Source organism: Patiria miniata, unplaced genomic scaffold (assembly GCF_015706575.1).
Source record: "Patiria miniata isolate m_02_andy unplaced genomic scaffold, ASM1570657v1 HiC_scaffold_19, whole genome shotgun sequence".
Classification (NCBI taxonomy): domain Eukaryota; kingdom Metazoa; phylum Echinodermata; class Asteroidea; order Valvatida; family Asterinidae; genus Patiria; species Patiria miniata.
In genome coordinates, this window is record NW_024037057.1 from 4257615 (window position 1) to 4278927 (window position 21313).

At 40.9% G+C, this 21313-nt stretch overlaps 1 pseudogene; it reads right to left on the bottom strand.

Moving 5' to 3' along the window:
• Positions 1 to 394: 394 nt before the first annotated feature.
• Positions 395 to 21313, bottom strand: part of LOC119726039 — a 28593-nt pseudogene continuing 7674 nt past the window's right edge.

A 21313-nucleotide genomic window follows, 5' to 3' on the forward strand; every position in this document is an offset into this window, starting at 1 on the left:
AGAGCGGTCTTCAAAACTGACCATTACTATGCATACTGCATATTATATGGACGTTATCAAGGCGCATTGTTATGGTTGTTGAGCGGGTTTTCTTTGATGGGATTGATGTCAGAAAAACTCTATAAACAATTATTTAAATCATTGCTGACAAAAACAATGTCAACAAATCCGCCAGCGGGGGCAAAGTGCCCCCCCCCCCCCCCACCCGCTGGATACACCACTGGTACGAAGACTTTTCAACTACATTGGTGTGATTGGCAGATACACACAATGTGAAATTGAAGACCTTCCGTACATAATGAGGGATAAAAACACCTGATGTGGCGTTGTGAACGAGATCTCGTTTGCGACTGCGATGATGATGATGATGAATAATAAAAGAAAGGTTCTACTGCTAACGGTGACCAAGTGCTGGTTTTCCGATGTCACGGAGGGCTTCATCCAGCTCGGTCAGCGCTAGACCCTCCTTGGCCTCGCTGTCCAACCATCGCTCCAGGTCCAGCACACATCGCCCCCGTGATGTCCCGGGTGCGCTGGAGACGACTCCTCGCTGGCAGAGACTGCCGACGCTCGTAGAGAACGGACAACAGTTTACGACATTCTGTCAAAGATTTGGCATTAATTAAAAATTGGTTTGCAAAGCACCATTGAAAGCAGGCAAACGCATGCGGTGACGCATTTCTGAATGGGTCCAATGCTGACTTTTGGTTTAATTAACTTCTGCCAGATTAAACGTAAAACCTTATTAAAAAAAAAGCACACGCATTCTTGTTCCGTTACTTTCGGGAACTACACACGTGTTGTCAAATGGTAATATGGGGACCAAAGACGCTATGGGGTAACCGAAAGTCCCCATAACTTGGTCTTCATTGCCTTATCAATAAAAGACCTCTCCACGACCCGATGACGGCCCGCTCACCAGCACGCACACGCACCGTACACAGGCAAAGAAGTGGGGTACTTCCTTTGTTCGTGCACTAAAATTTTGCAATCTCGCTCACTAATTTCAAAATGCTCTTATTTTTACCAGAATTAATTTCCTGGGCTAAAATTTGGACTTCAAATTCCTTTTCTAAAACTTGTCCATTTGCGACACATCAACCCACCTTTGAAATTTCTAGTTTTGGAGTAAAATCCATATATCTATTTCGTTAAAACTTGTGGGGTACCACTGTAGTACCCCACAAGGTCACAAAATGGACTTGTGGGGTACCTCCCATTGTTCCGGTACCCCATAAGGCAGTGTTTATACACGTACACGTCTCTAGCACCTTGGGGTTTATGGAGTACCACTATTGCTCGACCCTAATTTCCTTCTTTTGTTCTGCTTTGTCCCCTTAGAAATCTCAAAACACATAGCACTTATGGATATGGGGTACTTCAATTTCTAAAGACAGACTTGCGGGGTACCATTGTCCCTATTGTTGCCCCTTGTTCCCGGTACCCCATAAGTGTCAATTTGTAAGAGCACTTGCATGTTTGTTTATGGTGTAAATCAAGGATATTCTTTTGTTCCTTTTCCCTTTTTTCCTTTGTTCGTACCCTAACTTTTTCGCAACAGCTGTCGTTGGTTTTACATAGGCGTAGCCAGCGTTGGGGGGGGGAACCCTTTTTTCTGAACAAGGAGGGGGAGGTAAGGGGGGGGGGGGGTATTCACCCCCCAAATGTTTTGAAAAGACTGCCCTTTTTCCATTCAAATGCCCTTTTTTTCATCACCGCCTACCCCCCCCCCCCCAATAATTTGTAAAGAGCGTCCTCTTTTTTAAGAAGTGCCTTTTTTTCTGAACAAGCGCCCTTTAGAAAAAAAAATGGGTGCCCTCTTTTAAGGCATATTTCGTTCCGGGTGCCTTTTTTTATTTCACACCTGTCTTTCCCTGATCCTGTTCTCTACGTTTATGTGTTAGGCTGTTCTCTACAAGCTTAGGTTTATATGAACAGCCCATACTCTTCACCCTAATTTAATATATTTAGTCATTGTACTACATCGTTGTATTATTATTTATTTAATCTATACAATTACCTTCTTTTTATTTGAAAACTTAGTTTGACTTATTTATGGAAAGTATGGAAATAAATTTTGCCTTTGAATTGAATATTGTCCGTTAGCGTGTATAATCGTCGGTTATGAACAGCGCCCCCATCGACGAATGTGCAGGTGCCCTTTTCAAAAAAAATTTACCCCCAAATAAAAATGACCGTGCTACGCCACTTTTTTTGTACACGTTCTCTAATCGAGGTCGTCCTCAATTTGGTTCCTATCCTCGATTCACCGATGATGTTGCACGTGTGTGTCCTCGATTTACACCATAAACAAACGCAAAACAACTGACCTTCATCAGATAGCTCACTCGACAAGATGTTCAACTCATTGTCATTGATTACACTGGCAGAGCAGATCGTAGAAACGATGATGACAATGTTTGCGAGAAGCATTCCAAGATGGTATTCTTTCGGTCTCAGTTGACTCTTCGATCTTCGCATTAGGATGCTTTCCATTGTGTCTTTAAAGTTGAAACCAGTCCTTTCACCAGCTTCAGTGCATCTCTTAGTTTAAACTTGTTGGCTCGACTGCGTGAGCGAACGTGTAACGCCCATAGACCATAGATATCGAATAAAAAGACATCGAACTGGTAACGCCCGCGCAAAGCGCATTCGACGCCAAACGCGCAGAGACGGTCACACGCGTGGCAACCATGAGCTCCAAATTCAAGTCAGATATGCTCCGTATCAAATCATAAAATATTTTGGTAGCTTGGTGTATTCATGATTTTGCAGACCGGCGGGGCGGGCGGGGGGGGGGGGGCATGCGGGAGCGTTGAATACAGTTTGACTGATTTCAGTAGATCCATCATCCGAGGGTATGATCGGATGGAGGCCGTAGCCACATTTCCAAAGGAAAAGGAAGCCTTGTCCCAACTTCGAGAGGCCGGTTGAGGGGGCCCTGAAAGAACGGTTTGTGCGGGGGGGGGGGGGGGGGGGCTACTGACGCGGCAGTGCGCAGAGAATTACGTAGATTAGTGGTCGATCACCCTAAATCATCTTTCTTTGAAATTGGAAACCTTGCCCTCAAGCTGTTCCAAGATGTGAATATACCCTCTGTAGATAAAGTTTGGCATGAGCAGGTTTGATTTGTCGAGCTTGCTGAATATGACCTTAACGAGGTGGAAGCCAAGGATTCGATTACCATAAAGGTACTTAATAACTTGGTTGAAGCCAAAAGACCCCCACTTCCATGTTGGACAACTCGATACAGCAGCAAGCTGTCATGTTGCAACAACATGCTGCAACGGCCGACCGCCTTAACCGTCTGACTATACAGTTATGGAGAAGTAGAGCTTGCTGAATATGACCTTAACAAGGTGGTAGCCAAGGCTTCGATTAACATAAAGGTACTTAATAACTTGGTTGAAAGCCAAAAGGCCATCACTTCGATGTTAGACAAATTGATAAAGCAGCAAGCTGTCATGTTGCGACAACATGCTGCAACGACCAACCGCCTTAACCGTCTGACTATACATTTATGGAGAAGAAACCAGGGGGATGCCCAGATCAGACAAGTGGTGTACTTTCTGCAATCGCGCGGGTCATGCATCTTATTTTTAACCAGAAATCAACACAACAAATACTTTCTTACAAAAGGTTCAAACAGCCCTACTTCATCAACCAAATACTGTATAAATAAGCAAGATGACAAAAGTGGATACAAAATATTTATTACAACTTTATTTCATACCTCAAACATATGTCCATCAACTGATTAAAAGATAATGAAACCTGTTGTTACAATAACTCCTGCACTGACACTCACTCTCGGGCGATAAACAGTTGGACGTGAAAACAATTCCTATCAAATTAAAATCAACTGTATTAAATGATTTTCAGTATTAAACTGGATTGATCTTTTTTTTACACTTTGCTATTCGTGTCCGATATAAGGGGGAAAAGAACAAATATTTCCCACAATTAAAATCTATTACAACAATTCATCAGACCTGTCAAAAATACCCGTCCAATGTTTCTCGTCAATACATGTAACCGGTACTTAAACTCAATAAACCCAGTATTTCGTAGTTAAAACACTAAGTGCAAATATTCTCCATGTATCACACAGCATCTAACCTTGCTGAGCCATGTTGGATGATCTACAGACTCATCAATCATAACTCAACTTTCACTTGGTTTGTGTTTCTTATTTAGTTATCATCATCATTCGTCCCCTTAATAACTTTGAATATGGATCGAGTTAAGCGATTGATAAAACAAATATTAAAACCTTGAGTGAGTGAAAATATGATCACTATCATACAAGTTATAATAGGCCTATATGATAAATATATAATATCATGTTCAAAACGTGTAAAAGTTGAAGGTTTACAGAAATATTGCGATATATGCAGACACCGTGTTTTTGTATAAATCAGTTTCCAAGAAAGCATAACTTTCAACTCTGACACAGCTCCCTTGAAATCTTTGTAGAATCTTCATCACTAGTAACAGCTTTAAAAAAAATCAATCTCAGCTTCTTTTCAATATTGATGTATAACAAAACCTGGTGTAAACCCAACAAAATCTGACTTGTTCCGAAGTGAAAATGAGACATCTGAGTGACATAAGATGCATTTACACAAAACAATTGGTTGAGAAGTAAATGTGGATCTTTAACAGTAACTGTTTCAGAAAGCAATTTGTATCATCAATATTAAATATCTGATAAAAGTATTAAATTATATAACTTACGAGGCGAAGGCACAGGTAAACATGACATGCGCAGTTTACGCATCCAAGTGACTGGCTGCAATGGGTATACTGTCAAAGGGAGTTGACTAATAATACATTGAAGACCGACCGCATTAATCAGTCGGCCTCTGTCCAATATATAAAAATACACATTGAATGGTATGTAAATATTTAAATCAGAGAGACTTATCTCAGTAATGAAGAATCAGTCGCATACAAAAATGAACGGTTGTGGTATTAAAACTAATATAAAAGGTAAAAATATGTACACTTCAAACTTGCAGTTCGATTTCTCATGAAACAAAATGGGTAACACAAAGATATGTACAAGTTAGAAACAGCATGAACCTTTTTTTTCAGGAAAATCTTGAGCTTTGTTACTGATTCCATGCCATACTCTCATTGTGCCACAGATGAATATTCTAATATATTCTCTACTGACTCAAATATTACCTTATATTTCATACTGAGTCAAATCTTAACAGGCTTACAGCATTTCAGCGGGGACATGACCCGGTGATGAGATACATATGCATATACATTTATCCAGCTGAAAGTATTTCTATTAGGCTGTTCACCAACAAGGCTTTGCCCATTCAAACAGCGGAAGTCTCTTTTCACTATTACTTGTATTTTATTAATTTTTTTTGGAAAAAAATGCCTCATCCATGGATGACAGGTTTCAATATTTTGACTTATGAAGTTGAATATTCTTATGATGATTCAGTAACTACATGATCAACTCTGAACAATTTTCAAAGATTCGATGCAACAACTATTTCCAAAATTCTACAAATCATTGAAAAATAAGGAGAAGCGCCTTCAGATTAGCGTGAATTTCATTAAAGCGTATTTTTATATCAATAAGAATACCCGATATATATATTACCTATTAATTATTGTGAGATATTGGGTAGCTTGATTTCGAAAGAATATTGCGTCATTTTTCAGCTTGTTTCCCGCGCGTTTCAATTATAATGTAGTTGACATCGCTCCTACAAAATGACTGGATCCAATAGAGTGCTTCGTTTCCTGGGATTGTTTGATCGATTCAAGTGACTCATCGTTTCCCTGACTATGACTCCAACTGGATGACGTGTGACCCCGGACCTTACTCGTGACTCGGAGCCTGACTCGATCCAGGTGATTCGTGAATTGGCCATGGGATCGATTCAAGTGACTCGTATCCGTGACTCTGACTCCAACTGGATGACGTGTGACTCAGGACCTTACTGGTGACATGGAGCCTGACTCGATCTAGGTGATTCGTGAATTGGCCCAGGGATCGATTCAAGTGACTCCTATCTGTGACTCTGACTCCAGCTAGATTACGTGTCACTTGGGATTTACTTGAATTACAGACGTGAGTTCGAGACTGACTCGATACAAATGACATTTAAATTGCATCATATGCTCGGATCGTGCGCATTCATCTTATAGGCTATTTGGGCATGCGCATAACAGATCTCAACGCAGATATACATTGGACATATAGTCATCTTCAGAAGACCCAAAAAAAACTCCACTTCCCCATGTCTCAGATATGTGTCTCTTATCATCTTCTGTCAACGAACAATCGCCCGATTTCAGGCTTCTAACATGTTTCATCTGTTTCAGGTAGCGAGCCCATGTTTGTGCAGAGCCACTCAAAGACTCATTTCCCTCAAGGCTGAGGGATTCTAGAGCTGGCATTCGACTTACTGCTGCAGCAAGGTGCTCAATGTCAGTACTCTGTAGTGAGCATTTATTCAAATCCAGCTCCTGAAGTTCCGTCATGTTTTGTAAGGGTGGAGTCCATATTGCTGCGGAACCACCCAACCCATCAATGTCACAAAGGGTCAACCTGACTAAATCTCTCCGATTACTAAATGACTGTAATATATCCGCCATACCCTCGCCGGTTAGTGAGAGCCTCTGAATACTTAGCCGTATGCCGTTATCGAATTGTTCAACACGACACTCTTGAGCGGACCTATCGCGACTGTCAATGCCATAATTTCTCGGAACACGTACAAACTTCCTAAAGAGACGTGCCACAAACGTTTTTGCGCTAAGACCCAAGTCCAAATTTCTTGAAAGGTTAAGATCGGTCAAGTTCGGCATCTCCCCAACAGATGATGCTATATATGGTAGATCTTGTTCATTTATGGCACATTTCGATAAATTGAGTGATTTCAGGTGAATCATCTTCCGCAAACTAGCCGCCCACGTCTTGGCGTTACCACCCAATTCCTTATTGCGTGAAAGGTTAAGATCGACCAAGTTCGGCATCTCCCCAACTGATGATGAAATGTGTGATAGATCTTGTTTATTTATGCCGCATTTCCATAAATCGAGTGATTGTAGGTGAATCATATTCAGCAAAGAAGCCGCCCACGTTCCTGCGTGACCACCCAATCCCTCATTGCCTGAAAGGATAAGATGGGCCAAGTTGGGCATGTCCCCAACTGATGATGCAATATGTGATAGATCCTGTTCGTTTAAGTGGCATTCCCATAAATCGAGTGATTTCAGGTGAATCATCTTCTGCAAACAAGTCGCCCACGTTCCTGCGTGACCACCCAATCCCTCATTGACTGAAAGGCTCAGATGGACCAAGTTGGGCATGTCCCCAACCGATGATGCAATGTGTGATAGATCTTGTCCATTTATGTCGCATCCTAATAAATCGAGTGATTTCAGGTGAATCATCTTCAGCAAAGAAGTCGCCCACGTTCCTGCGTGACCACCCAATCCCTCATTGAATAAAAGGCTAAGATTGGCCAAGTTGGGCATGTCCCCAACTGATGATGCAATATGTGATAGATCTTGTTCATTTATGTCACATTCCCATAAATCGAGTGATTTCAGGTGAATCATCTTCTGCAAAAAAGCCGCCCACGTTCCTGCGTGACCACCCAATCCCTCATTGAATGAAAGGCTAAGATTGGCCAAGTTGGGCATGTCCCCAACTGATGATGCAATATGTGATAGATCTTGTTCATTTATGTCGCATTTCCATAAATCGAGTGATTTCAGGTGAATCATCATCTGCAAACAAGCCGCCCACGTTCCTTCGTGACCACCCAATCCCTCATTGAATGAAAGGCTAAGATTGGCCAAGTTGGGCATGTCCCCAACTGATGATGCAATTTGTGGTAGATCTTGTTCATTTATGTCGCATTCCCATAAATCGAGTGATTTCAGGTGAATCATCTTCTGCAAACAAGCCGCCCAGGCTCCTTCGTGACCACCCAAGTTCGAATTCTCTGAAATGTTGAGATCGGTCAGGTTTGGCATTTGACGTAATGATGCAGCAAGGTGTTCAATGTCAGTGCTTTGCAGTGAGCAATCACTTAACTCTAACTCCTGAAGTTCCGTCAGGTTTTGCAAGAGTGGGGTCCAGATAGCTGCAGAACCACCCAGACCACAAATGCCATGAATAGTCAATCCGACTAAATCGCTGCGATTATTGAATGGCTGCAGTACATCCGCCAAATCCTTGACAGTGAGTGAGAACCCCTGAATGCTCAACTCTATGCCATTACTCCATGACTGTACACGCCACACTTCAGGGTAACTACTGAAATCACAATCCACCAGATTCCGCATGCGACTTACTGATTCAGCGATATATTTCAAATCGCGACTGTAAATGCTACAGTGTTTCATGTCAAGCTTCTTTAAGTGAATCATCGACTGCAAACTAGTCGCCCACGTTTCAGCGTTACCACCAAATCTCTCATTGCGTGAGAGGTTAAGATCGGTTAAGTTGGGCATCTCCCCAACTGATGATGCGATATATGGTATATCTTGTCCATTGACGCCACATTCAGATACATCGAGTGATTTCAGGTGAATCATCTTCTGCAAACAAGCCGCCCACGTTCCTGCGTTTCCACCCAATCCGATATTCCCATAAAGGTTCAGCTCGGTCAAGTTTGGCAGCTTCCCAATTGATGATGCAATGTCTTCTACGTCTCGCGGGCCTAAGCGACATCTATGTAAACTGAGTTTTTCGAGGCATTTCATCCCTCGCAACTGGACCGCCCAGTATTTTGCCGTGCCTCTCAAATCACTCATTCCAAGGCTTATTTCAGTCAAGTTACCCCCATTACGAAATGATGACAAAATTGTATTAACATTGCTCCCAGTTAGTGTGCATTTATCGAAATCCAATACCCGCAAATTTTTCATTGTGGTCAAATGCAAAGCTACGACTTTACTCAACCTTGATAGTTTACACGCCTCTAGATGAACTTCACTTACTTTAGCGAGGTAATCTACTCCTGAGAGCTCTGTGTGTTGGGCAACATGCTGCAGAAACCACACGAGCGAGTTCATTGAGTCGTTGCTATAGTCATCTATCCGCATGGATTCAGTGAAAAACGACTCGATGAAATCTACTGATAACAAAGCTCTTGACTGACTTTCAAAGTAGCAATTTAAAGCCAAAACCTTCACTGTCTCGGTTTCGATATCCTCATCATGCAGATTCTTCTTGTTCAGCATCCGCAATATTTGACTTGTGCATTGTTGATTGTTGCCGCAGCAGAAGCGCAGCATGTACTCGAAATTCCGAGGATCGCCAAATTTATCAAGAATCTCCTGAAATTCCCCGTCGCCTTTGCTTAATAGACTCTGGCAGTATTTAGCTGCACAATACTCTTGAAGTGTCTTATGGGTGAACTGCACGTTATTGTGCGTGGCGCGCCACTTCATGACCCTCTGGCTAGTGAAAATACCCGCTTGAATTGCTTTATCAAGTGCACTCTTTTCAAACTCTCCCTCTTGAAATGAAAGCCTTTGCTCTGGGGAAACAAGCCCTTCTAAAGCGACTTTGCTGATTGAAATCACCACTTCCGATATTGTTTCTTCCGGTATTTCAGGCATTTTTCTTTGAAATATGTATCTAATTGCCTCACTGAAAAATCTTGATAGAGTATCGGGTAGTGTTTCCACTTCCCTCCATATTAGGCACATTAGCAGGAGTATCATGGGACTCCTTGCTAAATCAGACAGGACATCCGATGACTGAATCCCATCAAGATTCCCTCAGCCTCATCAAGTTTTGCATGGAAAAAAATTCTCACATACTGCCCAATATCTTCCATCCCAAATCCCAAAACCTTCGCATGGGTGAAAGGTTTTTCAATGAGAACATCCCCCTCTATGTCTTCCTGCTCTAATTGCAACTCTGTAGAAATATTACTTATAATATGTTCCATGTCGTCATCAACCCACTGTCTTAACCGAACGTAGTTACCTCTTGTAGTAAAACAATCTCTTAATTCACTCCCGCACTGATCAGCAGCATCACTCGGACTGGATTGCGCTCTTCTCATCTCGGCTGTTAAAAGAAAAGAGGCAACATCAGGTGTGTATTTTGCAGCAGAAATGCAGTAAAAAAGGGGTTCGTGAAAACCTCGTGTGACATTTTTTTAAATGTGTTGTATTGGCATTAATTTGTCTTTTCTGTAAAACGTCTTTGTTTGAAAATGTGTCTACGCTATGTTATGTCTCAAATCTCCTTCCGAGAAATGCTCTTGGTAACTATTTCATTCTAAGTGTTACGGTGGTCTGCTATAGAAGTTTGTCTTCTGCGTGGTAAAAGATGAAAGGACACTGACGTTTTGGTCATCTGCAAGCAACTACATATGTGACAACCATCTTGTAAAGTATACGTACTGAGTAGCGGGCCGTGAACATTTAACGCTTGGGTAAGAGTCCTCAATTGGGTATCATATATAAAACTTTCAATAACAGGATGGTAGCAAAAATAATCGATTGAATGAGAACATCCCCCTGTATGTCATTCCGCTCTACTCTGTAGAGATATTACTTATAATATGTTCCATGTCGTCATCGACCCACTGTATTAACCGAACGTTACCTGTGGTAGTATACCAAGCTCTTAATTCACTCCAGTACTGATCAGCAGCATCACTTTGACTGGATTGCGCTCTTTCCATCTTGGCTGTTAATAGAAAAGAGGCAACATCAGGTGTGTATTTTGCACCAGAAATGCCTTAAAAGGGGGTTCATGAAAACCTCATGTGAAAATTTCTTAAATGTGTTTTATTGGCATTAATTTGTATGTTCTGTAAAACGTCTTTGTTTGAAAATGTGTCTACGCTATGTTATGTCTCCAATTTCCTTCCGAGCAATGCTCTTGGTAACTATTTCATTTTAAGTGTTACGGTGGTCTGCTATAGAAGTTTGTCTTTTACGTGGTAAAAGATGAAAGAACACTGACGTATTGGTCATCTGCAAGCAACTACATATAAAGACCCTTTGCATGACAACCATCTTGTAAAGTATACGTACTGAGTAGCGGGCCGTGAACATTTAACGCTTGGGTGAGAGTCCTCAATTGGGTATCATATGTAAAACTTTCAATAACAGGAGGGTAGCAAAAATAATCGATTGAACCATGCACTCACTTGTCTGTGTGTTTTAAGTTCAGTAACAATCACCAAGAGGTCTATACCCCTGCACATTGCTAAGCAATAAATGAATGCACCTCCAAGATGGCTGCTACGCAAAGGTTCTGTTTAGTTCATCCATTAAAGGTTGAGTACATAATTTGCAGATATTCAAAAAGCAACTCCTGGAACTCCTAAAAAATGGAACTCCTTAAGAAATTATGGCTTGTGGGATGCTGTTATTTTCAAGAAAACAATGAAAGACCGTCATTTCCAAAGCTGCTAAAGACGCATTTTAAGAAATTTCTGTTAGTAGTTCGTTTTACGCATACCGGTGTCATATGAAAATCGGACTCGTATGAAAATCGGACTCTTTTCCCCTTTTATCGGTTAAACCCTCTCACGTGACCGGTCCCTCTCCTAATTATCTATGCATGAGCATGCGCAATACCACCAATGAGTCCGTTTTTCATAAAACCTAAATTTATGCTGCACAGGACGCTGATTTCGGACGCAATTCAAAACATGACTCGACAACTTTTAAATTGATATCGAGATACTAGAGTATTGTTTTCTTGGAATTTACAGCATTCACAGAGATACAATTTCATTGTGCTTTAGTTATTAATCAGCCGTCTTTATAGATTTTGAAGACTTTTGTTGCTCCAAACGAAAATAAAATGCACAAATCACAAATGATGTACTCTTCCTTTAAATGTTTCATGTCATTATCCTCTTGAACTGACTAGAGGATATGACTGAAGAATTTATTTTATTTTCCCTTTTCGTAAGTAATAAGGAAATCGATGTAAATAACGACAATAATTATTTCCCGCAGAAAAGACACCGTCAAAGAAACCATTCCTAGGAATGTGATCGTATGAAACGACTTTATGTATCTTTTGGGGGTTTTATGGCCTTTATAAGGTAGGAGAGTACCCCGTTGTACTGGTTCATGGGTGTCGCGGGGGATACCCATCACCAAAAAGGTAAAAGATTAAAAAGGACTAGTTAAAATTAATATCCTGATTATTTAAATGGGCCCATGCACTGTATTTTGAATCAATCCTTGAAAATGCACATTTGTGTCCCATTAAGCCTTTTTTTCAATGTTCGTTTTGCCATATTCAAGGATATTTTGATTTTTTTTATGCTAATGCAAATTTCCATATTATTTCATGAGCAAATTGTTTCAGCACAAAACGTTTCTAGAATTTTGGATACTTTGCTGTTGTAAATATTCTTCGCTTTGGTGATTTGTTGTTGTGTCAGTACATGGCAGTAAGCCAATGAGCAAACCTTTCTGACAAAATGTTTGAAATGAGCAAATTGTGGATTCACAATTTGAACAGCATACCCTTTAACTGAACAATGTAATATGTACCTTGACTGCTTTCAGTCTCAGTCGCTTCCACTTGTACCTCTGGTTTAGGTTTGTCTCGATGTACACCTTCCTCCTGAATCGGCCTTTGGTCCTCAGATGATGGAGTCCCTTTCTCCTTGCTCTTTTCTTTAGCCCCTCCCACTTGAAACTCTAGTTGAAGTTTTTTTCCATGAGCGACTTTCTCCTGACTCTGTCTCTGTTTCTCAGGTGATTTAGTTCCTTTTTCTTTGCTCTTTTCTTTAGCTCCTCCCACTTTTACCTCTGGCTGAGGTTTGTCTCGATAACCAACATCATCCTGACTCGGTCTTTGTCCCTCAGATGATGTAGTCCCTTTCTGCGTGCTCTTTTCTGTAGCCCCTCCCACTTGTACATCTGGTTGGGGTTTGTCTCGATGAGCAACTTCCTCATGACTCGGTCTCTGTCCTTCAGATGGTGTAGTCCCTTTCGTCTTGCTCTGTTCTTTAGCCCCCCGTACTTGTACCTCTTGTTGAGGTTTGTCTCCATGAGCAACTTCCTTATGACGCGGTCTCTCTCCCTCAGACGATATAGTCCCTTTCTGCTTACTTTGTTCTTTAGCGTCTCCTGATTGTACCGATGGACTAGGCTCCCCTAGATGACCAAGTTCATCTTGTTTCACCTGCTGTCGCTCTTCAGATGGAATCAATAAGGCCAGCTCAGCACGCCCGATTGAATTTACCGCATCTTTTAAACTCTGAAATCCTTCCTCGCGATTTGTTTGCTTTCTCCACCAAGAAAGCAGCATCTGTAGGCTCCTTTCTTTGTCGTCTTTGAAGGTGGTTTGGATTTGCTTGATTTCTGTTTCTTCATGTCCGAGGAATTTGGCCAGGGCCTCCCAGGATAATTCAGTTTTCGAAGCCAAGTCCCGAAAGAACTGATCATCAACAGGGTGCTTGTCTGCCAAGAAAAAAAAATGTTTTTTTCACGCGCATAATTATTAGGATATGTGGATATTCGGATTGAAAGGCAATTAAAAACTCCAATTTCCAAAGAGTTTGACTAGTACGAAAATGACGATTTAGACTGAAAGTAAGTTTAATGACTGAAATACTCTTTATTAATAAATCTAGTAGAAACTTGACTGAAACTCGATCAAGTCGATTGAATGAATTTCATCCAATTTCAATGATTATCGCTAGGATGAATTTTTACTCAAATAGTGTGAATTTCACTCTTTCGAAAAAGAGGCATTACATGGACTTTGTTTGAAGAACAGGCATATTATTGATATGCTTTCCTGCAGACGCGCTAAATATCAGTGCCAAACTTTGTTTATCTGGTGAGAAATTACACTCTCCTAATTCCTAAAAGTATTTTTTTTTTCAGTGTAACTGACACGTGAAACAAATTCAACTTGATTAGAGTGAGTTTCTAGATCGTACAATATTATTGGTAAAAATGCTCAATTGTGTTTCCGCTCATTCGTGAACTATTGAATGATAATTGATGCGTTTAACGAATAAGAAGAGTTTTTCTGTCTTGTTCACCTGGTAATTTTTCAGATCAATTTTGTTCCCATCATATGAGCACTCTGGATCATGCGTTGATAAATCGCCATAAATTGCGCGACGCCGGCGATCTTTCATGTCAGGCAGCGCTGGCTGCATTCTGCCAAAAAGGAAGGATTTCTTCTAGAAAAAAGGGCTTGAGAAAGACGTAGTGACGTCTGTGTTTTCCTTTTTTTCGTCAGTGATGACCTTTTTGTTTTCATTTGTTACCGCGATGATCGCCTGTAACACTGACATGACTAACATCATGTGCGTACCGACGGGCCCATATCTTTTTTTATCAAGTTAATAGAGTCGAGTGTTTTGGAATTCATCATTCTACCCAAAATGACTTCCGCAACGTAAAGCAGACTTCTTTTAAGTCCTAACGACCCCTTTTCTGTACTCCTAACAGTTTTCGGTACAAAATAGGATTTTCTGACTTTTCACGGTTCATACAATGCGAATCAACGCGGTTTTGCCATTCCCGTCGTGGCGCAAGCAAATCGTAGGTCGACCTGAGGGCGGCATTTAGTCTGTAGGCTACGGGGGTCTAAGTGCACCCTCCCCCAGAGAACCCACTGCTACAGGTATTTTTTAATCCTTGGCATATCTCCAATCGGAAAAATGTTAACACTGACAATTTAGGGATGCACTCTCTCAGGAGGCCACTTATTTGAACCGCCTGTGATTGAGCTGACATGCATTTTCTTAGCACTAGGCTTGGAAGGGGAAGAAACAAAACGCCATAATCTTGGCACACCTCTACCGATCTTAATCAATTAAGCACAATTAATCTTCATCAATATCGCGTTAGGAAATATTCGGTTGTCATGTCAAACAAAGTATATATACACGTTTGTTTCGAAAATTATCCGAAACTTTAGTCATTACAGTTAAATTTCATCTGGAAAGCCACTAAAACCTCAAACAGCACCTAATTGATGTCGATATCTGTGTCTTGACGCAACAGTTGAGCATATTTCAGGCATTAAATAGTTTGAAATTATTTGGTGTTGGACTGGAGCCAGTTGCCCAATCCTACGCAATGTTTTCCAAAATAATGGACTTTTGCTCATCATCTGGTCCAAGTAGAATGGCCAGTTTAATCGGATCGCCCTCTCGTGTTTCCACGAGGAAAACATCACCATATAATATTACCCTTTTCTCTGTTTCAAAGCTAGCCGTAACAATATTTACCTTTGGCATTGTAACTTTTTGGTGTCACCATGTACCCATTTAACTACTTGCGAATATGTATTCGTGGTCAAATACAATTGTTTCTTTACATCTATTAGCAGCGTATTGTGCCTCTGTCATGCCGCTTCAAAAAAGAGGAAATGTCGACGACAAAAGCGTTAATTTATTTTTATATACAATTTTAGAAAAGGAGTTGATTGAAGTTTTTATTATACAGCATTAGGCTACCTTTCTGCTGGGCTTTTTCCAACTCATCAAAAAATCGGCAGGCCTGTTCGTAGTCGCTTTCCTGTATAGTCACCTGGATAGCCAGGTCACTCTTATCCTCTTTTGTAAGCTCATCCGTGATGAGAATATCTGTCAGTGTCTTGGCGAGTTCCCCAGTGATGTACATACTCCAGAGCTTTTTCAGACCCTCCCGACTTATGATACGAACGACAAATGTCACAGATCCATCTTTTACTTGCTCAAGCTGTCCGTCACATGATTCGAAACAAGCCAAGACTTTGTCCATCGTATCATCTACTCCGCGAGTTCGGCACAGGCGAGAAATCACTTTATATAACATCTTTGTCATGGCATCGTCCTGCTTTCCCTCCGTCGTAACGTCCGCGTCTATTGGCAACTCTGGAAACTCTGAAAACAAATGACAACGTGACACCTCGAAATTATAACCAATTCGATGTTAGAATGGTTACTAAATAAAAAATAAAACTTTGAATCCTGGCAGATGTTTTTTCTAGACGGTAAAACTTGATATTTAATTGTATTACCCCTTTATGACGATGCGGTTGCTCATTCTAATTCAATCTTTATCCTAAGGGCTCCGAATGTGGCTCTGTTCCGACCCCAATTAAGTCCTTAAACATCCATACAAACAGGCCCCAAGTCATAATAAGCTTAGAATTACGTCATACGAATAACACACATTAACCTTTCATGTAATAACCTGACGATTTTAGGGGAAATATTAGCCTTTGTTGAATTTGAAGTGCAGTTACACAAACAACAACTCGCTTTTTATCTGCTGCATCGTTTGTTTTCAATTGCACCTGTCGCTTGTAGATACAGATCCATATTGTACAAACATCTGGATATCTGTCTCTTTCATTTAGGTGGTAACCATTTAAAGAAATATTTGGCTATTGAGTGATTGGTTTGCTACTGAATGTGCCTATTTGGCTGTGGGGTTGATTTAGACTGATGTATAGGAAGCGAGTGAGAAAGACATGACCCATTGATTTTGTGGACAGGGTTTACCGGAACGGCTTTATGTCACTTTGAAGCTTTGAAAGTGAAATTAGAGGTCGATTGGTTTACAGCTCCAAGGAACCAAGGAAAACGTGTTCAAAACCAACGGGAGCTGTTGCACAAAGTATGAACAAAAGATCGACGAGGAGGAACAACAGAAAATCTTCGATTTAAATCATAAACAAACGTGTTTGTGTATTTATATGATATTCATGTATAAAGATCGATGTGAATAGCAAAAGTGAAACAGTGCTCACCAGATCAGGGGAATTATGGCTTGTCGTGATGTATATACATACCTGTCTTAGTACTCTGGGTTTTTAATTTACTTTTGTACGTGCTGGTAGCATCACTCGGACTGGATTTTGCTTTTCCCATCCTTGCTGTAAAAAGAAGATGTACTGTCAGCGACGTGCTTTACATTGACAATAGCGTAAAAAGGGTCCATGATTTTTTTCATTTTCTGAAGTTTCTTTGGGGTATTTTAATGGCTTGAACTGTCTCTTTTGTAAAACGTCATTTGATGGCATTGGCGCTGTGCTAAAATGTTAAGTCTTTGATATCCTTTCCGAGAAGTGCTTTTGGTGAGTATTTCTTTCGGATCAGTGCCTTCGCGTGTAAATTTCATTAAAATGCGAGGGTGGTCTACCAAGAAATGTGTTCGCCTTTTATCGAACTTTGTCTTCAGATAAAAGATGAAAGAAGGCAGACGTTTTCGTCATCTACAAGCAGTAATATACCATTTGCATAACAACCATGTTGTAAAGTAGATGTGCATATCGTGAATATAAAGGACCAAAGGTTGCATGATTGGGTGCGATTCCTCAATTGGGTGTCATCCACGGACATTTAATAAAAAAAAGGTTGGCAAAACTTAGCGATTGAAGTATGCATTCACTTGTTTGTGTGCTATACTCTAGTTCAGTAACAATCACCAAGCATTCCATACCACTGCGCATCCCTAAGGAAGAACCACTGCGCATCCCTAAGAAAGAAATTAATGCACCTCCAAGATGGGTGCTATGCAGTGCTCAGGCAGCGCTGGCTGCATTCTGCCAAAAAGGAAGGATTTCTTTTTGCACCTGTAAAATGCACCTGTCGCTTGTAGATACAGATCCATATTGTACAAACATCTGGATATCTGTCTCTTTCATTTAGGTGGTAACCATTTAAAGAAATATTTGGCTATTGAGTGATTGGTTTGCTACTGAATATGCCTATTTGGCTGTGGGGTTGATTTAGACTGATGTATAGGAAGCGAGTGAGAAAGACATGACCCATTGATTTTGTGGACAGGGTTTACCGGAACGGCTTTATGTCACTTTGAAGCTTTGAAAGTGAAATTAGAGGTCGATTGGTTTACAGCTCCAAGGAACCAAGGAAAACGTGTTCAAAACCAACGGGAGCTGTTGCACAAAGTATGAACAAAAGATCGACGAGGAGGAACAACAGAAAATCTTCGATTTAAATCATAAACAAACGTGTTTGTGTATTTATATGATATTCATGTATAAAGATCGATGTGAATAGCAAAAGTGAAACAGTGCTCACCAGATAGTTGCGCGTATTCGAGCTTTTGGTGCGATGCACCTTTAATCAGGGGAATTATGGCTTGTCGTGATGTGTATATACATACCTGTCTTAGTACTCTGGGTTTTTAATTTACTTCTGTACGTGCTGGTAGCATCACTCGGACTGGATTTTGCTTTTCCCATCCTTGCTGTAAAAAAAAAAGAAGATGTACTGTCAGCGACGTGCTTTACATTGACAATAGCGTAAAAAGGGTCCATGATTTTTTTTCTCATTTTTTGAAGTTTCTTTGGGGTATTTTAATGGCTTGAACTGTCTCTTTTGTAAAACGTCATTTGATGGCATTGGCGCTGTGCTAAAATGTTAAGTCTTTGATATCCTTTCCGAGAAGTGCTTTTGGTGAGTATTTCTTTCGGATCAGTGCCTTCGCGTGTAAATTTCATTAAAATGCGAGGGTGGTCTACCAAGAAATGTGTTCGCCTTTTATCGAACTTTGTCTTCAGATAAAAGATGAAAGAAGGCAGACGTTTTCGTCATCTACAAGCAGTAATATACCATTTGCATAACAACCATGTTGTAAAGTAGATGTGCATATCGTGAATATAAAGGACCAAAGGTTGCATGATTGGGTGCGATTCCTCAATTGGGTGTCATCCACGGACATTTAATAAAAAAAGGTTGGCAAAACTTAGCGATTGAAGTATGCATTCACTTGTCTGTGTGCTATACTCTAGTTCAGTAACAATCACCAAGCGTTCCATACCACTGCGCATCCCTAAGGAAGAACCACTGCGCATCCCTAAGAAAGAAATTAATGCACCTCCAAGATGGGTGCTATGCAAAGGATCTGTAAGTAACTCTTTTTCAAGTCGCTTGCTGAAAAGCAAAAGGGAAATCGATATAAATCATTGAAACTACATTTTTTTCCAGTAGGAATGATGCCGCGAAAATACACCATTCCCAAGAATTTGATCGTTACAAATGAATTTTGTCTACGGTTCTTTAAGTGATTGTTTTCTACTGAATAGGCAGTGAGAAAGACATGACGCATTGATTTTGTGAACAGGGTTTACCGGAACAGCTTTATGTCACTTTCAAGCTTTGAAAGTAAAGTTAAAAGTTGATTGGTTTACAGTTAGGAAATCAAGACAATCTCCACCGAAAGTCGTGGAACCCACAGAAACTAGTTGCGCAGGTCCACGTCTAAGTACAGCAGGTGATGGGGATGAGGTTTCCAGTTGAAGTCCTACAGGTACCATGTCTTGACAAGAGCTTGGACCAGAGCTGGTGTTTCAGAGGCAACAGTGACGTGGGTTCGAGCTCGACGGCGGACACTTGTGCTCTTAAGCAAGGCACTTAACCATTATTGCTTCGTCCTTCGAATGGGACGTAAAGTCGTAGGTCCCTTGTGTTATACAATGCACGTAGAAGAACCCAGTAAACACTTATCGCTAAGAGAAGGGGTTTGCCCCGTTGTTTCTGGCCTCCTGTATGAACTCCCACGTGGAGTATTTAGGAGAAGAACCAACCAAGAACCAAGAACCAAGACCACGCATGATCTGTTGGTCTGGTGATGTCATTTATATCTAACTAATTTTTGGCAGAAATAGCCCTTTGTCATTGACCTGGTTTATAATGTGTTCAACCTTTTAAGTGTATGATCCTCATATGACTCTGTCTTCTCATTCTGAACGTTCGGATCTCTTACGCCGTCTTCTTGGTTATGTCTGTGTCCTTCAGATGTTGTAGTCCCTTTGTGTTTGCTCTGTTCTTTAGCCCCTCCCACTAGTACCTTGGCTGTAGGCTTGTCTCGACGACCAACTTCCTCCCGTCTCGGTTTCTGTCTTTCAGATTATGTATATATGCAGTCCCTTTCTGCTTGCTCTAATCTTTAGTAAGTCTGTTTGAGGTTTGTCTCGATGACCGACTGTCACCCGTCTCGGTCTCTGTCCCTAAATGAAGAATTTGCTTTCTGCTTACTCCGTCCCTAGCCTTAGCCCCTCCTACTTGACTATCTGGTTGAGGTTTGTCTCAGTTACAAACTTCCTCATCTCTACTAGTATTTACACCATACAAGGAGACATGAGGAGGTTTGTGGAGTGCCGTGGCCTCGTGGTTAAGGGCATTGAATTCGTGGTCTGCGGGTAATTCTGCGGGTTGTGGGTTCCAGTCCAGCCAGGGGTTATGGTGCGTGTGCCCTTGGGCAAGGCACTTTGTCACTCATTGCTTCTCTCCACCCAGGAGTAAATTGGTACCTGAGGGCAGAGATGGTTATTGTGATTGAATTACCTTGCTTGCGCCTAAGCATGCAGCATCGAGCTGTATACTCCCAAGGGAGCTGAGATGGTATTTGGAATGTTTAATTGGCCCAATGATCAGGGGTAATAATAATACTGTAAGCGCTGAGATTTAGTTTACTAATAAGAGCGTTCTTAAATACCGATTATTATTATTTATTATTATTATTCTTGTATAATTGAGGACAGTAGTCAAATCGAGGACGTACTCGATTGGAAAACGTGTACAAAACCAATTGGAGCTGTTGCATTAATTAAGTTTGAACAAAATATCGACGAGGAGGAGCAATAGAAAATCCTCTATTTAAACCATAAACAAACGTTTGTGTGTATTTATATGATATACATGTTTATAGAAAATGTGAATTGCAAAAGTGAAACAGTGCTCACCAGATAGTATTCGAGCTTTCGGTGCGATGCACATTCACATACCTGTCTTAGAATACGGGGTTTTTAATTTACGCCTGCACGCTCTGGCAGCATCACCCCTACTGGACTTCGCTCTTCCCATCTTGGCTGTAAAAAGAAAAGAGGCAACATCGGCAACGTATTTTACATCGGCCTTGGCGTAAAAATGGTTCATGATTTTTTTCACCTTTTGAAGTTTTTTGGGGTATTTTAATGGCTTGAACTGTCTCTTTTGTAAAAACGTCGTTTGGCAATGGCGCTGTGCTAAAATGTTAAGTCTTCGGTATCCCTTCCGAGAAGTGCTCTTGGTGAGTATTTCTTTCCTATCAGTACCTTTGCATGTAATTTTATTCAAGTTCGGGGGTGGTCTACCAAGAAATGGGTTTGCCTTTGATCTATATAGAACTTTGTCGCAAGGTAACAGATGAAAGAATGCAGACGTTTGGTCATCTACAAGCAATAATAGACCCTTTGCATAACAACCACGTTGTAAAGTATAATTATACGTATATACCGTGAATATAAAGGACCATAGGTTCATTGATTGGGTGCAAGTCCTCAATTGAGTATATTCCACAAACATTTAATAACAGGAGG